Consider the following 16,094-nt stretch of genomic DNA (forward strand, 5'->3'; position numbering starts at 1 on the left):
GGCGCCTGTAATCCCAGCTACTTGGGAAACTGAGGTGGGAGAATGGCGTGAACCCAGGAGGCGGAGCTTGTAGTGAGCCGAGATCACTCCACTGCACTCCAGCCTGGGTGGCAGAGCAAGACTCTAAAAAATAAATATTTTATATATATACATATATATTTATATATAATTATTTATATTTACATATATTATACATATTATTTATATATATATAACTTTCTACCTATATTATAGTCCCTATAAATATATGTATGTGTGTGTATATATATAGAGAGAGAGACAGAGTGTGTGTGTGTGAGTGAGTTTTCCAGGGGCAGTGGTTTACACCTGTAATCCCAGCACTTTGGGAGGCTGAAGTGGACAGATTGCTTTGAGCTCAGGAGTTTGAGACCAACCTGGGCAACATGGTGAAACCCTATCTCTCGAAAAAATATAAAAATTAGCTGGGTGTTAGTAGCTCAAGCCTGTATTCCCAGCTTCTCAGGAGGCTGAGGCTGGAGGACCACTTGAGCCTGGGAAGCAGAGGTTGCAGTGAGCTGAAATTGAGCATCTGTATTCCAGCCTAGATGACAGAGTGAGACCCTGTCTCAAATATATTTTATAGATATATATATATATGCATATATATGGAGGGTAAAGGTGGAAATCATTTGTGCCAAGAGTCTGTCATTCTTATAGGCCAAGGCTGAGGACTAACCAAGAAGAGGGCTCAGAGGGGCCTGGCTAGAGTTTGGCCAGGGAGAGGATTTTTGTCAGGTTGTGCCACTCCTAAACAAAACTGTTTCTGCTTTGTGAAGAAGAAGCTGGAATGGATATCGCGTCTTTCTTACCATGTAATTAATGTTGTGAACAATTTCAGCAGAATTTGGACAGGAAGTCTTGAAAATAATATCAGGTGGAGATTGAATATCTTCTTGTCTGAGGCTGAGTGATTTCAATTCCTTTCATCTTTCCTCATTATTCGTTCATATTTGTCAAAAATGTAGTCATTTCAATAACTTTTCCCCAAGTCACTTTGACTTTCCAACGTCCCCTGTGAGCTCAGATTTGGAGTCACCTTTCTTATAAAGGAAGGATAGTAAGGTATGTGTGTTGGTGCTATGCTCTAGGAAAGCAAAGTGAAATAACCACACAGGTGAGAGACTGAGAAAGACAGGAAACACCTGAGTAATGTAGTCCCTTTAAAATCCTCAGGCCCAGCAAAGCATAGGAATGAGGCATCAGTCATGCGCCACTTCCCCACCTCGAGCTGAATAATCGTCTCTTGAAACCGCCTGCCGTATGGACTCTAAACTGAGTGTCGCCACCCAGCAATGCCATACTCGGAACACCATAACTCATACCCTATAGTTTAACAATGTATATAGCCAATACTAATGAATGTTATTTCCGGGAACCAATGAAAATTCTGAAAAACAACGTTTGTAATCACATCCTCTCCTGATTTGTCCTTTTTTCTTTAAAAACTCATGCCTGCCCTTTGTTCTCTGGAGCACTCCCCCAAAGCAACTTGGAAGAGTTTCTCAGTCTGCAATCCCCACCCTTGGCCCAAATAAACTCTCTACTGTTAGGCAAGAATCTAGACCCAACATGGCGGCGTTACCCGACGTAGCAGGCCTTTTGTTAAAGACTTCCTTCACCCTTGTAGACACCGGCAGACTTACATGCGTCAGAGTTCTGATTGGGCAACCACACTCCCCCATGACCCGCAGCTCACCTGCATTTCACAAGTTCGTAAACAGCAATTTCAGTTAAACAGTTTCCAAAGACCCCTTCCTCGTGACATTGCAGTTTCAAGACCCCCCAGGACTTGTTTTGCACAACCAACTTCCCCATCACTCAAGCTATAAAAGGTCCCTACCCTCCTCCCTCAGCGCGACGTTTTTGGCACCTTTGGACCGAGGAACCTCGCCCGCGAGTCCTAATAAAGGCTATTCTCACTGCCATTTGCCTTGCGTCTTTGTTCCTGGTTCGGCTCCAGCCTCAGTTTACCTTTACATCTACCTATATTAATTTTCCTTAATTTCTTTCTTTAGGTCAGTGCTGTGTTCTGACAAAGATTCTTTGCTTGAAGAAATGTTAGGCTCCTAAACCTTTTAGAACCTATCAGTGCACTTCCTTGGAAAATCCAGTTTTAGCAAAAAGCCAAGCTAAGTCAGTTTCACAAGAATCCCCGCCAACATCCACCCTTGATATCTGATCAGGTTCCTCATCCTCCACCATCCCCCAGGTGAGGTCTGATCACCCTGGCCTGTCTTCAGCAAGAATCCTGTTAGGCCTGTCTAGTCAGAATCCTCCTTATGCCTGATGTTCCTTCTTAGTAGTTTTCCATGCACTGGTCCCCACCCTCCTCCTTGGCTATAAATTTCCGCTTGCTCATGCTGTATTCAGAATTGCACTCAATCTTTCTCCCCGACTCCAAAACCTCATTGCAGTGGTCACTATACCTATAGCCAGGACCTCAGTAAAGTCTTCCTTACTGTGCTTTAATAACAAGGATTGAATAATCTTTTCTTTAGCAGTTCCTAACTTTTGTTTGGCACATAGAATATTAATGGCACGTAGAACCAGGAAGGTTTCAGTTACCCATGACTTGGTGATAATAACATTCTTATTCTATCCCAGCTAGAATTTTCATTGTTTGGCCTCTGCTCAAAGATGGGAACGTTTAAGGAATAAAACAACCTTTCAGCTCTTCATGTGTAAGCCTAACCTAAACCAAATTTAGTTTTCAGTTATAAAAAACATGCCATTTAAAAAATGTCAACCAACACAAAATGACTGAATTTTCACACTTCACTTTTAAAATGTGAACAGCCTTAGAAACACCAGGATTGCTATTCCAGGCACACACAGAGGAGTGTTTGTTTCACAAAGGCGAGTGTTGACTACTAGAAATAAGTCATATATTTGAGAAGCATTCGGGCAGGTAGTGTCCCAAGAGGCCAGTGTTTAATGTTGGCTTTGTGACTAAAAGAAAATATCCCTTTCTCATCTACACCCCAAGGCTCTGTTGCCTCATTTATAAAACAACAATTCCTCTAGGTAATTCTACTTGTGAGCATTAAATTCCACTCTGTATTTTTTCTCTTTGCTGTTTTAAGGAAGTCAAATTTAGAAATTAAAAATTGAAAAGGCAGACTGCGATATGGCACACTGGAAAGAGCCCAGCTTTCGGAGTCAGGACATTGGGACACTGCAGCTCTTATCCTGCAGCTCCTAATAGATCTGCTGTGTCAGTCTGGGCAAGTCCCTCCATGCTTCCGAATTTCTGTTTCCTTTTCTGTAAAGAAAAGGTCGGGGGAACGGCGGTGGAGTGGGGCAGGCAGGATAGGCTTTGAATGGCTGATCCCCAAGATCTCTTCAAGTTTGAATATTCTGTGACTTTTATTACATAAGCCAAGGTGTTGTATAGATGTAGTGGCAAGTCATGCTTCCAGCTGCAAGTAACAAAAAAACTGACTCACTATGGCTTCATTTACTTTTTTTCATAATCAAAAGATTCAGAGATAGGAAGTCCATTGGTTAAGGGGCTCAACGATGTCAGGGATAGCATCTTCTTTTTCTTCTTTTAAAAATAGCTTTAAAGAGGTATACTTGATATGGAATAAATGCCATATAAAGTGTGTGATTTGATAACTTGACATTTTTATATGCCCATAAAACCAACCCAACAATCAAGATAGTGAACATGTCCATCACCCCCAAAACTTTCTTGCTTCCCCTTTATAATCTCTCCCTCCTATCTCTTCCTGTACTCCTCAGGTGACCATGGACCTGCTTTCTGTCACTGTAGCCTGATTCGAATTTTCTAGAATTTTCTGTAGAGTAGTATGTATTCTTGTCTGTCTGGCTTCTTTCACTCAGCATAATTATTTTTAGATTGATCCATGTTGTAGTGTGTATCTATAGTTTCTTTTTATTACCAAAGAGTATTTCATTTATGGATATATTATGTTTTGTTTATCCACAAATGTTGCCCACTAATTGAAGGTCATTTAGGTTGTTTCCAGTTTTTATTATAAATAAAGTTACTAAGAACATTTGTGTAAAAGTCTATGTATGGCCATGCACAGTGGTTCATGCCTGTAATCTCAGCCCTTTGGTCCAGGATCCAAGGTGGGTGGATCACTTGAGGTCAGGAGTTTGAGACCAATCTGGCCAACATGACGAAACCCTATCTGTACTAAAAAATACAAATATTAGCTGGGCGTGGTTGCAGGCACCTGTAGTCCTAGCTACTCAGCAGGCTGAGGTAGGAGAATAGCTTGACCCTGGGAGGCAGAGGTTGCAGTGAGCCGAGATCATGCCAGTCATTCCAGCCTGAGTGACAGAGCAAGACTTTGTCTCCAAATAAACAAAAACAAAAAAATGCTATGTATGAACTACATTTTCTTTCCTCTTGGGTAAACATCTAGGAGTAGGATGCCTGGGTCGTATGATAAATAAATATTGAATTTGTTTTAATAAAACCCCAAATGTTTTCAGTGTGATTCTACCATGTTACTTTCCTACCAGCAGTGTATGAGAGTTCTAGTTCTTGTACATCCTTGCCAGCACTTGGTATGGTGGTTAGAAAAGAAAGCTTTTAGCCATTCTAAAAGTTATATACTGTATCTCGTCGTGGATTTTTGTTTATTTGTTTGTTTTTGTTGTTTTGGTTTTGGGTTTTTTTGAGACGGAGTCTTGCTCTGTCGCCCAGGCTGCAGTGGTGTGATCTCTGCTCACCGCAACTTACGACTCCCAGGTTCAAGCAATTCTCCTGTCTCAGCCTCCCAAGTAGCTGGGACTACATGCATACACCATCATACCTGGCTAATTTTTGTATTTCTAGTAGAGACAGGGTTTCACCATGTTGGCCAGGCTGGCCTTGAACTGCTAACCTCATGTGATCTGCCCACCTCTGCCTCCCAAAGTGCTGGGATTACAGGCATAAGCCACTGTGCCCAGTGCATTGTGCTTTTAATTTGCATTTCCTAATGATATTGAGATTCTCTGTATGTGCTTATTTCAGTACATTTTCTTGGTAAGGTGATGTCCAAAATTTTGCCCACTTCTTTATTGAGTTGTTTGTTTTCCTATTATCAGGTTTTGAGAGTTACATATTATTTTTAATAGATGTGTGACTTGCAAATATTATCTCCCAGTACGAGGCTTATCTATTCATTCTCTTGACTGTGTCCTTCAAAAACATAGCTTTTAATTTCGATAAAATTCAGTGTATCAATTATTTCTTTTATGCATCATGCTTTTAGAGGTATATCTAAGAAATCTTTGTGACCCGGAGTTACAAATGTTTTCTATATCTTCTAGAATTTTGTAGTTTTAGATTTTACATTTATATCTATGATCCATTTTGAAGTAAATTTCATAGATAGTGTGAGGTATGGACTGTCAGGCCTCTGAGCCCAAGCCAAACCATCACATCCCCTGTGACTTGCACATATAGGCCCAGATGGCCTGAAGTAACTGAAGAATCACAAAAGAAATGAAAATGCCCTGCCCCGCCTTAACTGATAACATTTCACCACAAAAGAAGTGAAAATGGCCGGTCCTTGTCTTAAGCAATGACATTATCTTGTGAAAGTCCTTTTCCTGGCTCATCCTGGCTCAAAAGCCTCCCCCACTGAGCACCTTGTGACCCCCCACTCCTGCCCGCCAGAGAACAACCCCCCTTTGACTGTAATTTTCCTTTACCTACCCAAATCCTATAAAACGGCCCCACCCTTATCTCCCTTCGCTGACTCTCTTTTCAGACTCAGCCCACCTGCACCCAGGTGAAATAAACAGCCATGTTGCTCACACAAAGCCTGTTTGGTGGTCTCTTCACACGGACGTGCATGCCATGGACCAGATTTCATTTTTTTTTTTCTACATGGATATACAATCTATCATTCTAGCATCTAGTTTATTTAGAAAACTATCATTCTCCACTGAATTGCTTTGCTTTTGCAATTTTGTGAAAAATCAGTTGTCAATATATGTGTGAGTTTATTTCTGGTCTCTCTGTTCTATTTATTTGTCTAGCTTTGTCAGTATTATCACTCTGTCTTGGTTATTGTAGTTTTATCACAAGTCTTGAAATCCAGTAATGTAAGCCCTACATTATTTTTTTCCTAAAGATGTCTAGCTATTCTTGGTCCTTTGCATTACAGTATGAATTTTTTAATTAGCTTGTCAATTTCCACACACACACACACAAAAAGCCTCTTGGGATTTTGGTTTGGATTGTGTCAAGTCTATAGACTGGGGAGGAATGACACTGTAACAATATTAAGTTTTTAGATTCATGAAAACATTTTACCTGTTCATTTACGTTTTTAAATTTTCTTTCAATAATGTTTGCAACATACAGACATTAAAGATTTTTTGTTAGATTTATACTTAGGTATTTCATGTATTTTATGCTATTGTAATTTGTATTTTTTAATGTCAATACCTGATAGTTCTGTGCTAGTGAATAGAAATACAATTGATTTTTTAATGTTGTATAAACATCCTACAACATTGCCAAACTAACTTATTCATTACAGTAGCTTTTTTGTAGATTCCACTGGATTTTCTGCAGTTTATCCTGTCTATGATAGACAGTTATACTTCTTTCTTGCCAATCTGGATGCTTTGTATTTCTTTCTCTTCCCTGATTGCCCTAAGTAGCACCTTAAGGACGATATTGAGTAGAAGTGTTGAGAGCAGTCATCCTTGTCTTGTTCCTGATCTTAGAAGGAAATCATTCAGTCTTTCATCATTAGGTATATTGTTAACTACATTTTGGTAACCGCCTTTTATCAGGTTATAGAAGAGTTTTCCTATTTCCAGTTTGCTAATAGTTAGTATCAGGATTAATGCTGAATTTGTTAAATGCTTTTTCTGCATCTATTGAGATGATCATATGGAGTTGTTTTTTTTGTTTGTTTGTTTATATGGAGAAATACATTGATAGATTTTTCAATGTTAAACCAACTTTGTATTCCTATTATCCATTTAGAATTTTGGCATCTATATTAATATGGCACATTAGGCTATAGATTTCTTTTAATATTTTGGTTTAGTTTTCATATGAGTAATAGTGGCCTCGTAGAATGAGTTGGGAAGTATCTTCCTCATTTTCAATTTCTTAGGAAGAGATTGTATGGTATTAGTATTGTTTCTTCCTTAAATGTTTGGTAGAATTTATGAGTGAAGCCATCTGGAACTTGAGTTTTATTTATTGGAACATGTTTAATGACAAATTCGATTTAATCCATATAGGGCTATACAGGTTGTCTATGTCTTTCTGAGTAAACTTTGGCAATTTGTGTAATTCAGGGTCTTTTTTTCCTTTTCATTTATTGGCATACAATTATTCATGATATTCCATTATCCTTTTAATATTTCTAGAATCTGTATCCTTTTAAAATTTGTAGAATCTACATGTAGAATCATGTAGAAATGATATCACCTGTATAATTTCTGACACTGGCAATTTATATCTCCTTCCTTCCTTCCTTCTTTCCTTCCTTCCTTCCTCCCTTCCTCCTTTCCTTCTTCCTTCTTTCTTTTTTTTAAGATGGAGTCTTGCTCTGTCACCCAGACTGGAGTGCACTGGTGTGATCTAGGCTCACTGCAAGCTCTGCCTCCCGGGTTCAAGTGATTCTCCTGCCTCAGCCTCCCCAGTAGCTGAGATTACAGGTACACACCACCACACCCAGCTAATTTTTGTATTTTTAGTAGTCATGGGGTTTCAGTATGTTGGCCAGGCTGGTCTCATACTCCTGATCTCAGATGATCTGCCCCCCTTGGCCTTCCAAAGTGCTGGGATTACAGGTGTGAGCCACTGCACCCAGCTTCTTTTTGTTGTTGTTGTTGTTTGTTTTTGAGACAGGGTCTCACTCTGTCACCCAGGATGGAGTGCAGTGGCATGATCACGACTCACTGCAACCTTGACCTCCTGGGCTCAAGAGATCCTCCTACCTCTCAGCCTCCTGAGCAGCTGGGACTACAGGCACTTGCCACCAGGCCTGGCTAATTTTTTGTATTTTTTGTAGAGATGGGGTTTTGCCACGTTGCCTAGGCTGGTCTGGAACTCCCGGGCTCAAGCAATCTGCCCACCTCGGCCTCCCAAACTGCTGGGCTACAGGCATGAGCCACTATGCCCAGCCTCTTTTTTTTTGTTTTTTCCTGATAAGATTTTTCAGTTATATTGATCTTCCAAAAAGCTGTTTTTTTATTTCATTCATCTTCTCTATTTTTCTTCTGTTTTCTACTTTATTGACTTATATTGTAGGGGCCAAGGGAAAACTCCCCCTTCATCCTCTGAAAGTTCACTGAAAATCAACTGACAAAAGGCACATTAATTGGAGAAAAGGCATACAAATTTATTAACGTACACAGTAGTCATACAAATATAAGAACTCAAATGGCCAGATGGTTGGCACTTTTATACCATCTTGAGATTGCAAAAAGAATTGGGGCTTAAAGCATGGCAAAACAGGTTATGGTGGCTAGTCAGGTTATAGGAGAGAGAAAAGGAAAGCCCTGGCTAGCAAGGGCAGTCTTGCTAGGCAGATGAAACCTGAGAGATAGCAGCCCTCAGAACGAATAGATGGTAGCCAGTGGGAAATGTTCCCATCAGACCTTTAAAGGTTTCAGACTCTCATTAATATTTCCTAGATCTGGACAAGGGGCCTTCAGAGAAAGCCTGTTTGCATCTGTCATTTACTTCCTCTACAAATGCAAATCACCTCTCCTGCCTACAAAAGATAGCTCCGCAGGGCTGCTTCTGTTTGCAGGCCTTCAGACCAGCCATTTCAAAATATGTTGAAGAAGTCTATTTTGGGGTAAAATATTTTGGTTTATTTCACTAATCTGATCTTTATTATTTCCTTTCTTTTGCTGATTTTGGGTTTTATTGGCTTTTTTTGTGTTTTGTTTTGTTTTTGAGACAGAGTCTTGCTCTGTCACCCAGGCTGGAGTGCAGTGGCATGGTCTCGGCTCACTGCAACCTCCACCTCCTGGGTTCAAACAATTCTCCTGCCTCAGCCTCCAGAGTAGCTGGGATTACAGGTGCACGCCACCACGCCTGGCTAATTTTTGTATTTTTACTAGAGATGCAGTTTTGCCAAGTTGGCCAGGCTCATCTTGAACTCCTGGCCTCAAGCAATGTACCCATCTTGGCCTCCAAAAGTGCTGGGATTACATGTGTGAGCCACCATGCCCAGCCTTTTGTTGTTGTTTTGTTTTGTTTTAAGATGGATGTTGAGACCATTGATTTGAGATCATTGATTTTAAGATTTTTCTTCTTTGCTAATACAGATGTTTAGTACTATGGTTTTCCCCTTAAGCACTGTTAAAGTGACATTTCATAAAATGTATTATGTTTTTTCCTTCTTCCTCTTTTTTAAGTTCAAATCACTCTGTAATTTTCCTTTTGATTTCTTTGATCATAGTTATTTAGTTTCCAAATATTTGGAGATTTTTCAGAGATCTTTCTGTTATTAATTTTTATTTTAATTCCATTATGGTCAGGCAACATCCCATAATCCATTTGGGTGGTTCCCTTCCTGGTCTTAGGTGGTTTCCTCACATGTATGTGGTGATCAGTACTTGGCTGAAGTTCAAGGAGGGCTCTCTGCAGATCTCTGGATTGCTGGCCATGCACAGCAGTCTCTTCTGTGGTACTCTGGCCTGCAAGATTTAGCGGTGTTGTTCTCAGTGGCTTGGCTCTGTCATCTCAACTCAGTCTGCTGGCCTCTGCCTGGATTGCGCCTCCTCCTCCACAGCCTGAAAACTCTTTCAAGGCGGTAATCCAGGGCAATCATAGGGCTCACCTTCCCCACCCCGACATCCCAACCCTTTTGTATCTCTATTCTTCTTGTCTGATGTCCCAGTGTCTTAAAAAATCCGTCATTTCATATATTCTGTCATCTTTTATGTTCACTTCAAGCAGAAGGATAAATCTAGTCTCATTTTGGCCAGAAAAGAAGTCCCTGAGTGGGCTAGCATCTTAATCCTTCTCTTGAAAATTTCCCTCATGCTTAGGGCCTAATAATCCCAAAATGGCTGCTCTACCACTAAGCATTATATTTACATTTAATGCAGATTTAATGCTAATCATGCTTGTCCACGTCATTATAAATGCAAAATATTTTCCAAAATGTTACCCAACAAACTTACTTATGTAGCTCATTGGCCACAAGGAGGTTACCTGGCCATCCTTATCTGCAAGGAAGTCTGGGAAAACAGGAAACAGTGTTTTCATGATTGGTTTCTGTGTAAGTGTGATTTAACACTGACATATTGCCATCCCAAAAGAACTAGAGAAGGAGGGGATGGGGGATACAGGATACTAGAGTTCTGTAACCAAGGCAACCAATCGGGTCCTCTTCAGAAAGTAAGACCAGCTTATCTCTCCCATTGGGTCTTTTTGCCCTGGGTACAGTCCACCCAGGTTTTTCTGACAATTGGCTGCTTTCCAACCTTTCTATATTTGATAAGGGTTTCTGTGTCTTGAGGGCTAGGGATAACATTCTAACACCCTTTAGAAGTTATTTCTCACCTTCAGGGAGATCTTTGAAGTTCTAAAATATCAGGCCAAAAAGAAATCACCAATTAAACTTCTAATGTTTAAGCCTCTGTATTTCAATTTTCTGTTATTTGCTTTTAACTAAAGTTGAAAGAGCAGGCCGGGCGTGGTGGCTCACGCCTGTAATCCCAGCACTTTGGGAGGCCGAGGTGGGCGGATCATGAGCTCAGGAGATCGAGACCATCCTGGCTAACACGGTGAAACCCCGTCTCTACTAAAAATACAAAAAAATTAGCCGGGTGTGGTGGCGGGCACCTGTAGTCCCAGCTACTCAGGAGGCTGAGGCAGGAGAATGGTGTAAACCTGGGAGGCGGAACTTGCAGTGAGCCGAGATTGTGCCACTGCACTCCAGCCTGGGCAACAGAGAGAGACTCCGTCTCAAAAAAATTAAAATAAAATAAAATAAAATAAAAGAGCAAGTGGACATAGAATTCAAGTGAATTCTACTCCACTAACTTTAAAGGTCAACTCAGTAGAGCACATCTAAGGGTCCATTGCTTTATTTATTCTGCCTGGTTCACTCAGAGGTGATTGGAGAAAATAAAGATCCAGTTGTTTCTAGCATTCTTCCTAGCAGTTATGGCCGAGAAGTGTGAAGTTTCATATAGATTGATGGAGTAGTTCAAAACCTGCAAGCCTAACTTCTAGATGCAAGGAGGCATTTTCTTTGGCCAGGGAAGGATCATTCTGTGCAAATGGTTGAAGTTTAAGTTTGGGTCACTGGCAGAGTCTCTAGGCACTTAGGTGTTAACTTTACAGTAGAGGAAAAAGCAATTATTTTTACACCAACATTTCAAGTCCTAAGATTAACTTTAGAGGTGTCAGGAAAAGGGGAAAGTAGTTCTTATCTTCACCTAGTAAAGACAAACGACCTGCTTTTTAATTTAGTCATGTAAAAATACATTATGTGAAGACAGTCAAATATTCTCTCTTCACTGGACTGAGACTAATTCTCCATGAGACTTTATTTGTTTCATGAAACAATTGGATAAATTCTCAGAAGAATGAACTGCTCAGGCAAATGTGGCTTGAGAAAGCTTCCTGAGTCTGCACCCAAACCTCTCCTAAGGTTTAGGTGATTAGAAAGTCTAAAGGTGGGTTGGCTGTGGAAGAGTATTAGAGGAGAGAGGACTAGCTTGTAAGATAGTGTCTGGCTGGAAGAGAGGTAGGATGAGATCCAAGAAGAATTGACAGGCACTCCATTGGGCATTTCTTATATTAGTAAGAATGGGCTAAGTCATGCTGCAGTAACAAACAAGCCCCAAATCTCAAAGGTTTGACACAGTAAGTTTATTTCCATCTCATGCAATGTCTTTTGTGGGTCAAGGCAACTCTCTAGGGCAGTTGTCTTCTGTGTGGTAACCGAGTTATCCACGCTGCTTCAATCTTTTGGGTCTTCCATCTCAGCATACAGTCTTCTCTGTGGTTGCCTAAGATGGGGAAGAAAGAGTTTGGAGAATCACACTGTCTCACCTAGAAATGATGTGTGTCATTACACTGGCCATGATAACTAGTTATATGGCCCTATCCAACTACAAAGAAACTGAGAAGTACAGTCTTCCATATGCCTAGGATAGAAGGAACAGATATTGGTAAATATAGTGATATTGAACATACTGCTTTAATTCACAAGTCTTGTCTTAAAGACAAATTTATCCCAAGTTGTCCCTGAGTTCAGAATGTCTTTCCAGAAGGGGTTCAGGGGCATCTTGTGGCTAAAAGAGGTGTGAAAGGGACTTATTTTTAAGCTTCATTTGCATATCAAGAAATAAGTCTTTCTTTAGATTGAATGTTTATTTCAGTCAGCTTTGGGGGATGCTAATGGAGGCTATGTAGAAGTGAGCAAAATCCTCCAATCCCACCTCCCTCCCCTTCCCTGCCTTGGCACTCACAGTGTCAGGGTTTCTTTATAAGTCCTGTAAGTGTGATACAGTGAACAGTTGCACATTTGGTACCAGCCAAAACCCAAATGGGCAGGCCACCAATGGGCTACTGGTGGCAGGGAGGCCTGGGAAGCAGTGGCAGGCTCCCCACAACACGGTACCTCAGTCTGTGTTGATATCTTGTTCCAAACTGTTTCCTGTAAACATCAGCAACTTTCACACCTTGCATCACAGTAACATGTCTTCTGAGAAAAAGCAAGCAGAAAAGCGAAATCAGTAAGATTATTGCTGCAACTCTTGGAGCTTATCTCCTATTATGATTAAGACTGTGCATTTGTGTCTGAAAGAACAAGAAAGTGAATAATAAGTATGCATGCAGTTTTATCAGTGGGAATATGCCTGCTAAGCATGTACCTCATTAAATGAGCTGGGAGGAGGGCAGCCAGGAAGACATGCAGTCAAATAATTCACATCCCTTTGACACTAGAAGGCTCTGATCAGTCTAGGAAATCAGAAATCATACTGTATAAGGGTCAGAGATTGTGAGAGTTTTATCATCTAAAACAGTCACATTGGCCCTTCAGGTGGCATAGACAGCCGTTTTCCAATCTGCCAAATATGGTAACCCGATGCAGGCATCATGCTTTGTGTCATCTCAAGGCTCAGTCTGTGTGGCACGCCAAACTGTAGTATTTTATGAGTCTGCCTAATTGAAACTAACAGCAAATACATTTGTCTTTAGTGGTCCCGATGGTAGTCCCCAGATGTGCAGAGCGTTCCTCCCGCTCTCTGCTGACTCACTCGGGACACCTCTGGTTATGATGCCCAGTCTTGAGAATTCCTCTGTAAATCATCCTGTATTCATTTTATTCTCTTAGCTGATTCTCTGTTACTCTGAAAACTATTGTAGTTAGTAGGTAATAATTAACAAGTTTTCTGTCTTATCAATTAATTAATTATTCAAATCAATTCATTATAATTCTTCAAATGTGTCAATCCAGCCATTTATCTATGTTTTCCCCTCTATTCAACAAATATTTTGTAAACAAAATATGTAAAGTATGCTGTTGGTGACATGGAGGATTTGGGGGGAAAGGGAGTGGTCAAACAGAGCTAGTAGAAGTACCTAAGCTTCTGGGCAGGACACCAACAGCAACCACTTCAGCAGGTGACATTTAAGCAGAAATTGGAATGACAGGAAAAAGCTGGTCACATCAAATACAGAGGAAGAGTGAGCTTGGCAAGTCTAGGGCCTAGAAGAAGGTCAATAGGCCTGCACTGTAGGGGGTGAAACTCTAGAGAGAGTGGAGTCAGAGACCAATCACACAGAACTTTGTCAGCCCAGAAAGGCTTTCAAACGACATTGGTGGTTTTAAATCGGGGCACATGATTGAATTATGGATTTTTCTGATGTGAGCCCATCTCTGGCCTAAAGTTGCCTTCCATTTATAGTGTGATACTAGTGTTAAACAAAAATTATGGGAGGCCATTTTTTAGGCTGAGCTCTAGCACTAGGACCCAACAGACCAGTCCAAACCAAAATGAAGTCACTCATGCTAAATGCCATGTAATCAAACTGAAACCTGAAGGAAATAGATACATCCCCATGGCCCTATTTTTGCTGAAAACAGGAGAGATTCCAGTCTACCTGAGTTGCATAATAAGGAAGTCCCCTCTGTTTAACCCTTACCAAAAAAGTAATCGGAAGTTGACCAATCACCTTTTTTTCTTGTTCTGTTTTCTTGTCCCCACCTTGCAAAACCCACCAATCTGCCATTGCCCAGGGTGGGGGTGGCAGTGGGAATGGAGGACTCTGATTCCATTCTTGTAGAATGAAAACCGCCCCATTCATGAATTACAAACAAAAGCCAAATTCAATCTATAACTAAATTTGTTGGAATTTTGTCTGACATTAGTTTTTCCACTTAAGATCATAATATAAAGTGTCCTTTTAAAGTAAATACATTTAAGGAAACAGAGCAAGGCCTTATAAAAATATTAAGTAAATAATACAGAGATAGCTGAACCGTAAAGGTAGAAACACTGCCCTCAGGCAGAGCAAAGTGAAAGAATCTTTTGGGGTCCCGAACTGCTTAGGAGATCGTATGCCCAGCGCTTTGCAAGGATTTGAGAAGCCAACAAGCTAGAGAAGAAGGCAGATGGTGTTCTGAAAGATCCAAGGTGTCTACATAAAGTTAACACAGAATATTCCTTATGCCCTGGGTCACCTGACTGATGGCCAGGAAGCATCAAGTCTTCCTGTATCACACACACACCATTCAGAATGCTGGTTGTCTCTTTGTAACTCTACACTTTAATTTACCTTTTAAGTTGCTCTTCATAATTATTTTAAACAGATTTCCCCAGAACAAAATATTAGGGGATAGGGAGAAGGGGATGCACAGTGTAATTTCTTCTCAGCCTTATACCCTGTTAAGAATGGCCTCAAGATTACAGAAACATAATTCTGACAATTTAATATCCACTGACACACAGAAATACAATGCCAAGAATTACATTTGTTTAAATGCCAAGTTTTCCTTAAGATTTATTTTAAAATCTACATTTCTGAAAATATCTGCATTTCTGAAATCAGATTCAGTCTCACAACATATGTTAAAGAAGAAAAAAATCTTACCAGGATATACAGAAACCTGATTTTTTAAAATGTGCTTGAAATTATGATATAAATTTAAAAGAAGTAAGAATCTCAATCTCATTGTTAAAATGAGTCATAGCATTTGGTGTTTCTATCATGCATGTGATAGAAAAGTGCTAATAATGCTTTTCTGACTTGACACCAATCTTACAAGTATACAGGTAAGGACACAGATGTCAATATATTAGTACCAAGGTAGCGAATTATTAAGACAGTTACCTCAGTCTGTTCCTGCTGCTATAACAAAATACCTTAAACTGGGTAACTTATAAACTATAGAAATTTATTTCTCACGGTTCTAGAGGCTGGGAAGTCCAAGATCAAGGCACCAGCAGATTCAGTGTCTGGTGAGGGCTGCTCTGTGCTTCACGGGTGCCACCCTGCTGCTGTGTCTTCATATGGCAGAAGGAGAAAAAAGGGTCAAGCTCCCTCCAGCCTTTTCATAAGGACACTAATGTCATTCATGAGGCAAGAGCACCCATGACCTAATTACCTGCCAAAGGCCCCACATTTAATACCATCATTTTGTGGTTAGGTTTCAGTATGTGAATTTTCGAGGGACAGAGACATTGAAACCATAACAACAGCCAATCAGACTTGCAGGTTTCCTTTGGAGATTATTTTTTTACAGGACATGCCAAACCTTTCTAAAGTCCTTAGAGTCTTACAAGATTCCTTTATTCAAATCTTGCCTTCAAGGTCCAATTACAATTATACACCTTCATACAAGTCTTCATGTTGCACAGGACAACAAGAATAAGGGTTCTTGCAATGTTTTACATTCTAATTCCTTATCAATACTGATTCTGTTAACTGATCTATGACATAGATGATCCTCTCCCACTGAAGCTTCAGGGGAGAGAGACACCTTCATCTTTTTATGAGCCTCTTTTTGTTCATTATGAGATCTTGCATTTTAAAAGCCATGTCGCAGAATTTCTTCAGTTGGCTTTCAAAACAAGAGTCAGGTCTGTAGAGCCCAATTGTA

This window comes from Colobus angolensis, unplaced genomic scaffold (assembly GCF_000951035.1).
Source record: "Colobus angolensis palliatus isolate OR3802 unplaced genomic scaffold, Cang.pa_1.0 Scaffold49, whole genome shotgun sequence".
NCBI classification, from domain to species: Eukaryota; Metazoa; Chordata; class Mammalia; order Primates; family Cercopithecidae; genus Colobus; species Colobus angolensis.